The sequence below is a fragment of the Dendropsophus ebraccatus genome, chromosome 6, assembly GCF_027789765.1.
Source record: "Dendropsophus ebraccatus isolate aDenEbr1 chromosome 6, aDenEbr1.pat, whole genome shotgun sequence".
Classification (NCBI taxonomy): Eukaryota; Metazoa; Chordata; class Amphibia; order Anura; family Hylidae; genus Dendropsophus; species Dendropsophus ebraccatus.
Genome location: NC_091459.1, coordinates 136,757,301 through 136,770,118, shown reverse-complemented (window position 1 = coordinate 136,770,118; position 12,818 = coordinate 136,757,301). Strand labels below are relative to the sequence as shown.

At 42.2% G+C, this 12,818-nt stretch overlaps 1 protein-coding gene across 17 annotated transcripts in view; it reads left to right on the top strand.

The window, feature by feature from the left end:
* KLHL29 (kelch like family member 29) overlaps window positions 1-12,818 on the top strand; it is a 656,253-nt gene that overhangs the window by 209,924 nt on the left and 433,511 nt on the right. The window contains exon 1 of one of the 17 annotated variants that reach the window (XM_069973105.1): window positions 5,397-5,483. The exons of the other annotated variants lie outside the window; for them this stretch is intronic. The gene's annotated coding sequence lies outside the window, so the exon portion shown is untranslated. Of the gene's footprint in view, window positions 1-5,396; window positions 5,484-12,818 lie in introns of those variants that run through there. 17 annotated transcript variants of the gene reach the window in all.

Here is a 12,818-nt window from a genome sequence, read left to right as displayed (position 1 = left end):
CTGGGGTGCCTTACTTTCAGGCGTGCCCTAGTTTAGTGTAGGGGGTGCCTTATTTTCAGGGGATGCCTTTAGTTTGTAGGGTAGTTGGGGAGTTAAATTTTAGGAGGGCGTCTTATTTTCAGGGAAACACGGTAGGGGAAGTGAGCACTAAGCCGGTTCCTTTCCAGCTCTATGCCTTACGATGAGCGCACTGTTCTGTGTCTGTCCATTATAGCAATCATATCGACCAATCAATCGACCAAGCTTTGGCTAATGTCTTTGGCATAGTGACAGCTTTTAAAGTGATAGGTACACTATAAAGGCCATTAGGGATCTCTAACAATTCCAAACTTTAGAGTTTTGTCTTACCCCCTAACACCAAGATGTGACAACCTTTTGCACAGTATAAGATTGGGGCCCACCCTATTCTCCCTTTAGAGTCATACTATAGGATCTAGCATTGGTATCATCATGCTACCACTCCGTTTGAGTACTAAAAACATCCAGCTGGACTAAGTGGGCAAAAACTCTAATGCATAAATACCCCAAGGAACGTGCCGAAACAGACAGCGTATGCTAAAGTTGGCACTCTTTAGGTCAGGGGTGGGGAATCTTTGGTCTTCCGGCTGTTGCAAAACTACAATTCCCATCATGCCTGGACAGCCAAAGCTAAAGCTTTGGCTGTCCAGGCATGATGGGAATTGTAGTTTCCCAACAGCTGGAGGCCCGAAGGTTCCCCATCTCTGCAATGGGTCATTGAATGCCTCTGCTCAGTCGAGCTTTATTAATCTTGCCTTGCCTAGTACGTGGGTGCACATATACACTCTCACCTTACAATACATTTGCAAAGTGCACAAAAAAATATGAACCCACCAGGAGTTGTGGCTCTGCGGTTTAATTTCCTCGCTTTCTACATAACCTCCCATTGTCAGGCATAAAAGCCGAAATAAGTGTGGATCATATTTATTGCCTCACAGCTTCTTTAAAATTCCATCTTCACATCCCCAGTGAGTTTGCAGTGTGTTGTGCCAGCCTTCAGATTGGCAATAAAAAGCATCCCACTTGTTCTGTAACTTGTGTAGCCTTAAACCATATACATCTTTTTACAGTGCTTATGTTGTTCCTCCGAATGTAATACACACAGACAGTGAGCGCGTCCGTGACCAGCTAAATAACTTATGATGGGGTGACTCCCCGCGCTCATTAATCTTAATTGTGGAGCATTTACAGTAGAATCTGCAGAGAACAGGAAATCATGGCGGTTATTACCTGTCACAGACGGCTGTATTCTAATAAATGCACATCATTCACCGGCAAGGTTCGGGTGCCTCTTAATAGCATTTGGGCAATGGGCGATTGGCGGCGTTTCTTCACAGAAAAGCTTCAGAGAATTGGAGTTCAGAACAGCGCCTTGAGCGATCGTCATTCACACAAAGGGCTTTGGGCAGGAAAACGCTCTGCTTATTTTCATTCAGGTCAAGCTATCCCGGGAAGACTTGTCTTAAATACTAATAAAATGTCTGTAGTGCTTCGCTCCGCACTTGATCTGTTAACCATTTTCTTTCTGGCATTACAAAAAAAAATAAAAATACGGGCCTTCCAAAAAAAAAAAAAAGGCGACTATAAGTTGGCCTTGCAGTTCATTGACATTATGAAAAGCAGTGAACCTTAAAGGGAAAGTTCTTTTTTAACCTGAAGAGCCGACCGGAAGGGCCAAGTGAGGTGAAGACGTATGGAATAGTAACACAATCAAGTTTGGTCTCTCAGAACAGAATTCAGGCATTGAGAGGATTTATTTATACTTCCTCTACCCATGTGACTTCCTATCTACAGCCCCCTGTAAGGTATGCTGTGAATGGGTGAAGAGTGCATACAGAAGAAGTAAAGGGAGAAGTGATAGGACAGAAGAATAGAACTCGCTCATTGGTCTACAGATCTATGTGACCAATAAACAATAACCTTACAGTTCTACAGCTGTGCATCAACTAAGTATATAGACTTACTATAGCAACATCTTGTGGCGAAACTTTAACACTACTTCATCACCACTTACTTACAATAAGGCTTTTGCGAAGGGTGTAACTACAAGAAACACCCGTGGTGGGAAACCACATGAGCTGCAGCCAGAAAGCTCAGCCAAGGCCTATCTCCCAGAATGAGGCCAGGTTAACACACAGTAAGACACCGAACATTCTCCGACCCGGCCGTGTAGTACTGGCCGGATGAACTTCATTTCTGTTAAATTGGGATGCGGGCGAATTAGGGTGTACCCGCATCCCAAGTCACCATAGCCAACAATGGAGAGTGCGGCCGGAGTGGCAAGGCCTATCTCTCCCAGAATGAGGCCAGGTTCACACACAGTAAGACACCAAACATTCTCCTACCCGGCCGTGTAGTACTGGCCGGATGAACTTCATTTCTGTTAAATTGGGATGCGGGCGCAATCGGGTGTACCCGCATCCCAAGTCACCATAGATGACAATGGAGAGTGCGGCCGGAGTGGCACTTTCCATTGTGTGAACTGACAGTTCTGTGTAGCCGCTATTCAATGAATAGTGGCCGCAAAAAACTGACATGTCAATTTTTCCTGCAGCCGCTTGGAATCCCAACCGGAGTGTATACTATGTATATACACTTCAGCCGGTGTTGAAATTTGCATCAACGTCCGTGATTAATTCAAAATATACAATGTGTGATCATAGCCTAAACGGGTAAGGCAGTCATGCCCAACCCCTATTTCTATAGATCATTTGTCGGTAGACAGTCGACAGAGAGCCCCACACAACTTACACCTATGGCCCAACCTGCCGTGAATGATAGGCCAAATTTTGTGAGTTTGGTTAACGGTCTAAAGTATATGGCGGCCTCCTGAATGTCTACCGAAAGATTTTGACAGTGGAGAGAAGGGTCAAGTGTGTTACAATTTTACTGCCAGAAGGGGGACCATACGTTTTATGGGGCTCCCAGAGTTGAAGCCGCTTTGGTTTATTATGATCTCAGACCAAAAAAAACTAAGTCTACTATTGAATTCTCTTCTATTGGGCCTGGAAGGAAAACTAGCCTTGTTGCCCATAGCATCCAAATAAATTTAGCATCCAAATAAATTCAATTAAAATTTTGCTTTTGAAAAATGGCGGTTGAGTGTAATCGGTTGCTAAACACTTCTGATAAATCTCTTAGGGTCATATTACATGGCCCGATATCAAGGAGGAAGCAACCGCCAACCTGTCAGTTTTCTCCTTGTTCTCCGCTCACTGTCTGTGCTATTAACACTCACAGACAGCAAACGGGAGGAAAGTGGGGGAGCTGCGGGGGGGGGGGGGGGGGGGGCTGCCCGGACAATCTTTAGATGATCCATGTGGCTCATTGAAGAGAGCGTCGCTATCGTTATCACTTTAATAGAACATGTTGAAAGACAACAGTAAGTCAATATTGTGCATGTCATGATCATTGCCTGTTAACATGACCTATTACACCAAATTATTATTTGCCGGTAATCGGCCAAGTACGGACGATAATCGTTTGGTCTAATAGGGCCCTTAGACTGTTAAGCTGGCTACATGAGGTCACTGTTGCTAAGCAACAATGCGAACTTAATAGATAATTACCCCAATAATTGCCATTATTGTCATGTATATAATTTGGGCTCTAGTGGAATGGTAGCCATTTCTTTACTTCATGGTTACAGCATCGAAAATATGATTAGCGTCTTTTAAACCCAGTGCCCCCTTGGCCACAGGTTGTGTGTGGTAGTGCAATTCTGACCTATTCACTCAATGAAGCTGATTAGTAATACCAACCACAACCTTTAGGCAGTTGTGGCGCTGTTTCTCTGAGAAACCTGCCATGTAGTTCAGCGGTTCAGTAAATGGTTAATATAAGGTAGAATTTAATTAAAAAAAACACTCTGACATCCATCTCTGAAGGACGTTAGCTTGGATGGATGATAGGTGGTCAGCAAGACCTCAAGTGATCAATTTGTACAGTGAAGCTTGTAAAGTCCATTTACACTTATCACTTAGATTTAATAAAGATTGTCTCTCAAAATTGATGTTCTTCATATCGAACAAGAATGTGCTAAATATATCCCCACGGTGAGGCGTACGCGAGGAGAAGCCATCTTGGTAAGGATAAGGGGAGAAAAATATGACCATATACCCAGGACACTAGCTCTATGTTCCCTGCCAGTATATACTGACATATTGGTTCATATAGCTGGTTATAGACTTGTCGCTATATTTTATATTGCAGTAATTTTTCTTAAATGCGAGTCTCTACTTTTTGATACCATTTTAGGTCCACAATTCGGAGCCGATTAATTTTTCCATTCACCTTTATAGCGGTTAGAGCTTTCATTTTCTTATACAGAGCTCCAGATCTCCTGCATAGATATGAAGAGGCTTCCCCTGGGCCTCTTTTTTTTAAAGTGTACCTGATGGGTTGCTTCCAGATCAGTGGTGAGATCCTCTGCTAATCTAGAACTTGGGGTCTCCATGAATACAGGGTCCCATGCATTATGGTGCATCTGTGTGGTCCACAATGGCTTCTCTCATTTGGGTTGGGTAGAGCACAGCAATAAGCAATATGACATTACCTGTATAAACGTTACAGATCAACAGGGCAACCAAATAGCTGATATAGGAAATATTGTAAAGTATTTCAGCAGTGCCTGCAATGTCAGGCTCCGATCCTTTAAAACCCCCCAAATGACAGGAAAAATCCCAGCACTTACCTCCTGTCAAAGTTGGACCATTATTTATCCTTAACCTGTGTGCACTGCCCCTGTGTCCTCCATCTTTGGTGTTCGATGTCCCCTTCAGCTACTAGAATCACGGCCAGTGGTTGGCTAAGCGGGCTGTCACTCTGGTCTCAAGAGTGAAAGCTCTTTCAGGCAATCACTGTTTGACTGGGATGGGACAGCAACGCGGCCAGGGATTGCTGTCACTCTAAAGACAACAGTGACAGCCCGCTCAGCCAATCACTGACTGTGGCACTGTCCCGACTCAGTCAGTGATTGGCTGAACAGGCTGGAGACGGCTGAAGACTCAGAAGACCTGGAAAAGGACACGGGGCTTAGAGCATGGACAGGTGAGAGCCTCCCCCCCCCCCCCTTTTTTTTTTTGGGGGGGGGGGTGCACTGCAGCCGTTATCTTTGCACTTGTTTCGAACTTGATAAAAAGTTTAGTAGCAAACTAAATTTTTTGAAAGTTCAGAATGAATCTAAGTTCGGGACATTCAGCTTGCTCATCTCTAGTAGTAACGTACTGTATCTACCCCCAAATGGGTTTTGGTAAGAAAACCCAATGGTAGGGTCAATATGTTGCAAGAAAATAATATAGTATTTGGTACAAGATAAGTGACTAACTACACTTCTTTCTAACTCTATGTAACCTTCTGTTCACATTTTACAGTAAGGGGTTCAGCACTGGAGCACAAACTGCTGCTTTAACACGTGAACAACAACTGAGAAAAGAATAGGATTCTTCATGAAAGTTTGTTATCTGGTGAGAGAGAACCTTAAAGGGTTTATCCAGGATAAGGAAAAAACACAGCTGTTTTCTTGCAAAAACATTGCCACCCCTATCTCCAGGTTGTTTGTGGTATTACTCTTCACCTCTATTCACTTCCACGAAACTGAGCTGCAATACCACACACAACCTGAAGAAAAGAGTGCACTGTTCGTGAAAGAAAGTGGCCATGTTTTTTTAACCCCTTTAAATACTATTTTATTCATATTTTAAACATTTTCCATGTCTGTATCTGTTGTATCTGTACATGCTATGGGCTTCTAAAGTGAAAGCCGCTCCATTATTTATGAGAACCTAAACCGTGGGTCACTAAGTTGATTTACAGATAGAATTTGGATCCTGTCTAAAAAAAAAGGTGAAGAGCCGGCAGTGTAATGTTTCTAGGCGAGTTGTCTTGTGTTGTCATTTTCTTTCTATATTACCCGACACCTCAGCCTCAGGCTCCGAGACACATTTGTCTCTGTTTTCCTAACAAATTTATGAAACCGGAAAGACATTTACACGGTTGTAGAATGACATCAGCTTAGTCTCATCTGTGGCGGATGAGAAATAGCGCCGTTGCGAGGAAACAAACACAGTCTGTCCCCTCATAATTTATCAGGTTTTTAATCTAATAATGAATGAGTGAAACACAAAATGGCACCTTTAATAATTAGAATTGTAACTGCAATTATTATTAGTATTATTATTTTTATTTTACTTCCCACTGCATTTAAAATAAGACTTAAAGAGGTATTCTCATCACCTACACTTTTATGAGGTGATAGATAATAATTTACATTATCAATATAGCTTTTGTAGTTTGGCCCATTTCACTTTCCCTTTACTTGCCAGCTCGTTGCCTAGGTTACTGAGTGCTGCTTAATGTTGGCCAGGCTGTGATGTGCCTCATAGGCCGCAATCCTCGGGAGCTGGTATGTTTTTCTTAAAGGGGTTATCCGGCGCTACAAAAACATGGCCACTTTCTTCCAGAGACAGCACCACTCTTGTCTCCAGTTTGGGTGGGGTCTTGAAACTTAGTTCCATTGAAGGGAATGGAGCTTAATTGCAAACCACACCTGAACTGGAGACAAAAGTCGTGTTGTCGCTGGAAGACATGTTTTTGTAGCGCTGGATAACCCCTTTAAGGTCCTATTACATGGAGTGATTATCTTTAGGTGTAAAATAGGTGTAACCGAGCAAACGACGAACACAAGATCGCTATATTCTTGTTCATCATGATCTGTAGGCGTGTCGGGAAAAAAATTGTTGATCTTTCAAAACTAATTCAGTATTCTGTTTGTGTAATAAGAAATCTTTTGGTCGTTCGTGAGAAAACCTAGATGATTAACCATTTTTCTCTCGCATGAACCTTTAAGTGGCCATGCAACGGCCGCAAAAACCGGAACAGCAATCGTTCTATGTAATAACGTGTAGATCGCTTGCTAGTTATCGCTAGTTATCGATCGTTACAGCGAATCTTTAAAGAACAAATGCTCAGTGTAAAGCTGGGTTCACGCTGCGTTTTTACAATCCGTTCAATGTATCCGTTGTTTTTAATTGGTTACTTTTAACGGACAGAAAAACGTTGTCAACACTATTTTTCTGTACGCTAAATCAGCTCAGCACCCATGTATCCTGTCCTAAGTTGAAAGCTAAAGGTGATAATACCCCTTTAAAGCAACATTGCAACTGCAGTCATTGATGTGCAATTAAATTTAATGTCTACAGCTCCTTTGCAGACCTATGTGTCTCCATGGTAACAGACTACAAACCCTGTGTATTCTGACACATACTGAGGGCAATAGTGGTGCTGTTTCTGGAAGACAGTAGCTATGTTTTTCTACATTATCAAGATATATTTCTAGCTATTTTTTGCTCAGTTTCTTCTACAGATCAAGTGTCTATTAATAAAGTGCACCGAAACATTTATACATTAATTTATTCATTTTTATTAAATGCACAATCATATATTTAGATACAAAACTCAGCTCTGTACAGCAGCACACTGCTTCATGTGAGACACCCAATGTGCCGCCATATGGTGCTCTGTGTGGTGCCCTATAATGGAAACATTCACCTTGTAATGTAGCTTCTGATGAGACATGGCACAGATTCCATATGTGTGTATTCTTAGGCTGTGTTTGAGACTCCATGTGGTTTCTCTGTCACAGGTTATATACAAAACAGCGGACTAAATAACACAGCATGCGGCACTGTTATGTGCAGTGAAATCTCATGCCAAAAAAAACCTTCAAGCCCCATTAAAGTCCATGGTGTCCTTTGGTGTCCAACACACAACAAATCCACCTGTGCTGTTTTTAAGAACAAATCCCTTCTTTGTATATCACCATCTTAATTCTGTAGCGGTTAAAGGGGTTATCCAATATTAGAAAAACATGGCCACTTTCTTCCAATAATAGCACCAGTCTTTTCTCCGGTTTGGGTGTGGTTTGGCAACTTAGTCCCATTGAAGTGAAAGGAGCCCTATTCCAAAACCTCATCCAAACTGGTTGTGCTGTTTCTGGAAGAAAGCGGACATGTTTTTCTAATCCTGGATAACCCCTTAAAGAGGTATTCCAAGCTAAAGTAACATGTGGATAGGGGACAAGTAAGATATTGCGGAGGTCCGACCTCTGTATCCCCCCAGCAATCTCCAAACAGACTTACAGGCTTATACCCAATACTACATACTCATGATACGGTGTAACAATCCACATATATAGGCTTGGTTCATATATGTACTGTTTTGCTCCATCATTGGAGGAGAACAACAGTAAAAAAAATGGTAGCTCTGTGGTTACCACTGTTTGCCTCGTATCCACAGGATAGGGGACAAGGAAGAGATAGCAAGGGGCCGAGCTCTGTACCTGCTCAGCGATCTCCGTATCCGCCCAAGGCTCCTTTGTTTTGAATACGGCCACAGGTACGACACATGACCCGTGGCTCTATTTATTCCTATGAAGGCGTCAGAAAGAGCCGAGTGCTGCACTTGGCTCTGTCTGTCGCCTCCAAAGAGAATAAATAGAGCTGCGGGTCATGTGCCGTACCCGCAGCCGTATTCAAAACAAAGGAGCCTTGGGCGGATACGGAGATCGCTGGGCGGGTACAGAGTTCGGACCCCCGCGATCTCTTACTTGTCCCCTATCCTGTCCTATCCCTATCCTATCTTGGAATACCCCTTTAAACACACATGGAGACCCTACATACTCCTCACACATGTTGTCCTTGGTGGGTTATGAACCCAGGATCTCAGCAGTGCCAGACAAACAACGGCACCCACTGAGCTACCATTTTTAACTGTTGTTCTCCTCCAAAACAGTACATATATAAACCATGTCTAAATATGTGGATTGTTATACAGTATGAAGGGTGTATAGTTTTGTGTGTGGGACAGTGTATGAGTGTTTGAGGATTTGAGTGACAATGTGTGCCGAGTGCAGTGATCCAAGCAAGTATAAAGGGGACACAGACAGGGGTGTAAGTTGGTGCAAGTCCAGCTTTAAAATCCATAAGCCCTAAAGTTATGGAGCAATCCTTTGCTTCCCACATAGCACCAGTAACTCCGAGCAGGCAGTCATCGGCTGGGGGATTTCTAATGGAGCAGGTGATAAATAAATGATAGCTTCATTGCTGGGCCGCATCCAGACTCATAACAAATATGTTTAATATGAAGATCTCTCGCTCACCCTCCGCCGCTGCAGTCACAGCCAATGGGCTGGATTAGAATGGATTTCTACCTGAACTGGAATTTTTCCCAGTTTTCCCTGACAGCTCCTTTAATATGGCGGCAAAAGCTGGACAGCCATGGGAAACAGCTTATTTTGTAGATAAAACGTGGCCAGTCAAACATTTTCCCTATAGCGGCCAGATGTGGTATTACACAGCAGCCATTCACATAAATGACCATCCATGTACTGGATCTTGTTGCTCATACTTTACGGTCTAATGAGAGGACTTTCCATCTACAGTATGTGTTCTGTATATTCTAACCGAGAATAAAAACCGGTATAGTCTCTATGAGACAACCACTTTAAATATTTAACCCTATTATTTATAGACTTCTTCTATATTCTAACTCGCCTAATGATGTAGTTATACTCCTGGGCAACATGTATAATAACTAAGCAGATATTAAGCATAGGAGTTCTACCATGCAGTACCCAACCATATTCTTTGTTAATATGCAGCACCTTTATAATTTCACTGATGAAGCAGAGCTGAATTTGTCATTTAACCCTTTCACACCATGATAATGTATTGATACTAAACTACCTTGCGGAATGAAGATAACATAGTATAACATCAAAGAGCAGCTTGCCAAAGATAAGCTATGCTACTTACTTTACATCTGTATTCTACTTCACTTTTACTATGGGCACAAATAGTAAGGGTTTATGTCCTATGGAAATACGTGAATACCACACGTGATTCCTTTAATGGTTACATTGCATTGCATAAATCAATAGCACAATAGAGTAGTGTAAAAAACTTTTAAATATATCTTATCAGAGAAAAATGCTTTTCTCTTATGCTATTCTTTCCTCCCTTAGGCCATATTCAGACCTCGTATGAGACCAGGTGTTCCGTGACTGGGCCGGGTCACGGAACGGCCAGTCTCTAAAAAGATCTGATGCGGGCGCATCCTTGAACGCCCGCATCTGAACTCTCCACTGAACACTATAGAGTGTGCGGCTGGAGCCGGTGACCCCATAGTGTGCACTGACAGGGTTTTCTGCGGCAGCTATTCAATGAATAGTGGCCGCAGAAAACTGACATGTCAGTTGTTTGCGGCGCTGCTAGGGATCACAACTGGAGCGAATACCATGTTGTACACTCTGGCCGGGATTCCATAGATGGCAAGGTAACGTATATTTTCGTAATAATTAGAGATGAGCGAACCTGCCGAGGTTCGGGTTCGTATGAACCTGAACTCTCGGCTTCTGACTGTAGCTGTCCGCCCGCTCCGTGGAGAGGGTGGATACAACCGGAGGACCGCCTGGAAAACTGGGATACAGCCATAGCCATAGGCCGTATCCCAGCTTTCCAGGTGGTTCTCCGGCTGTATCCACCCTCTCTACCGAGCGGGCAGTCAACGGCAGTCAGAAGCCGAGAGTTCAGGTTCATACGAACCCGAAACTCGTCAGGTTCGCTCATCTCTAGTAATAATCACGGCCGTTGTTGCAATGAGCAGCAACGGCCGTGGTTTTACGAAAATATATGATGTGTGAATATAGCCTTACCCTGGTAAATTTTCATTTACTTTGGGAAAAAAGAAAACTGTCCAGAGCAGTAGAGGTTTTTTAAGGGACAAAGGTGGCTGGCAGCAGAGAGCACTGTGTCAGACTAGGAAGAATACATCACTTCCTGTAGGACATACAGCAGCTGATAAGTACTAGAAGACTTGAGTTTCTTAAATAGAAGTCATTTGCTAATCTGTATACCTTTCTGACACCAGTTGATTTGAAAACAATTTTCCCCATTAAGCCTAAATTGTTACATGTATTCTGCGTGGTTATTATATATATATAGTTATTTGCCGTTCAATGACTTTTAGCAAAGACAAGCACGGTTTTGTGGGCGGAGCTGACAACCTTACCAAATAGAGCATTGTCAAAGCCAATAAAAGCTGAAAGGCAGAGAAGTCTCTGGCTGGTTGGCCTTTTCTTCTCATTTCAATTACACACGTACATTTTCACTATAATCTTGAAACACTTTCGATGTACTTGAGGTCGGGAGAATTTAAATGACAAATCTCCAGAAACCTGTAAAACAAATTAGTGCAGCTCGCGTAGTGAAATTATGCTTATAATATGTGCATGCCCCTCTTGAGACGTGTGAGTAATTCCTACAGTGCTCATTCATTGTAGTCAGCGTTCTGATATTCAGAGTGCCGTATTAGTAAAAGATGCCTTGGCATTTGCAGCTAGAGGTTTGTATTCAGTGGAGAGTGAATAATGATCCGGCTGCTTATCCAAATTGCCGAGAAAAAAAAAATCTTTAATGACTCTCTGACCATAGAGCCGTATAACACACAAACACGATGGGCCCGCCTGGACTGCGGACCACGACTACCGCAAGACAAAAGAAACAATTTACAGTATAATGTGCTGAGTTACTTTACAGTCACTTTGTTTTATAGTTTTACATTGTTTGTAAGGTGTTTCTTGCCTCTTTCCAATTGCTTTACAAATTCTGCTGGTTGCCGATGGAAACAGACAACAGTTTATCCCCTGTTGTCAGACATATGACCTAGGAACTGAACTCTGTCATGTGACACCATAAAACACTTCTATATGGTATCCGGAAATCATAACAATTATGAATTTAGTTTTGGATGTGAATGGAGAAAGAAACATTATTTAGAGTAACTTTAAATAAGTTTGAGATAAGGGAACCTATTAGGAATTGGCCTCAGTGATCTTTTAAATGTCCCTGAGCTAGTGGGTGGAGCTTAAACTCCATAATACCTCCCATATCCTGCACACACAGAAGAGATGGTTCTACCCTTCTATGTCTCCATAAACAACATTAAAAGGAGCAGCAGTGCAGTGGACATTATACGATAGTAGTAAATAGTCTAAGCTTTCAGATAGCAGTCAAGCCCTGGAGTGAGATTTAAAGATATAACTACAGATATAGTATTTTTATGTAGTCTTTTAGCAGTCTCTGTGATTTATGCCTTGTGAATTAACTCCCACTTCCATATCATTCCTCCTTTCTCCATAGACTTACATGGGCAGCATGTAATCTGATCTCTCAATATGCTTCTAATCCATCCTTTAAACATTTCACTGCAAAATGTATATTCAATTGTACTATAGATTTAGGCAAAATTTATAGATATGAAGGATCAATAAAATAAATTAAATATCACTATACAGTGCTCAAATAATAGTTACATGCCATAACAAAAATAGGAGCACCATACATAAAGTAATGTAAAAGCAGCGCTATACAAAAAATGCTGTATAAAAAAAATCTATACAGTGTGTATTGAGTATTAGCATGTATGGTGACAAGGCTCAGGTGCCATCTGTGATTGCTCTCAATCAGGGGCAGCCCCAGGGGGCCTTAGCTGCGAGCCCTTGGCCTAAGCGCAGAATAAGCATTCACAGTCACGCTCTATAGAGGTGAAACCCACCTAATATAGACTATAGATATATAACATAGAATAACCAGAACGAAATGCGTTTTGTATTACGATCCTGTAATCCTGTAATATTATTCATTCCTAAACCTATGAACCTGATAGGGACAAAACAGTTGTTCACTATCGGGGGTCTAACTAACGTTCATGGGCAAAATGAAGCAATAAAGTCATAAATAATC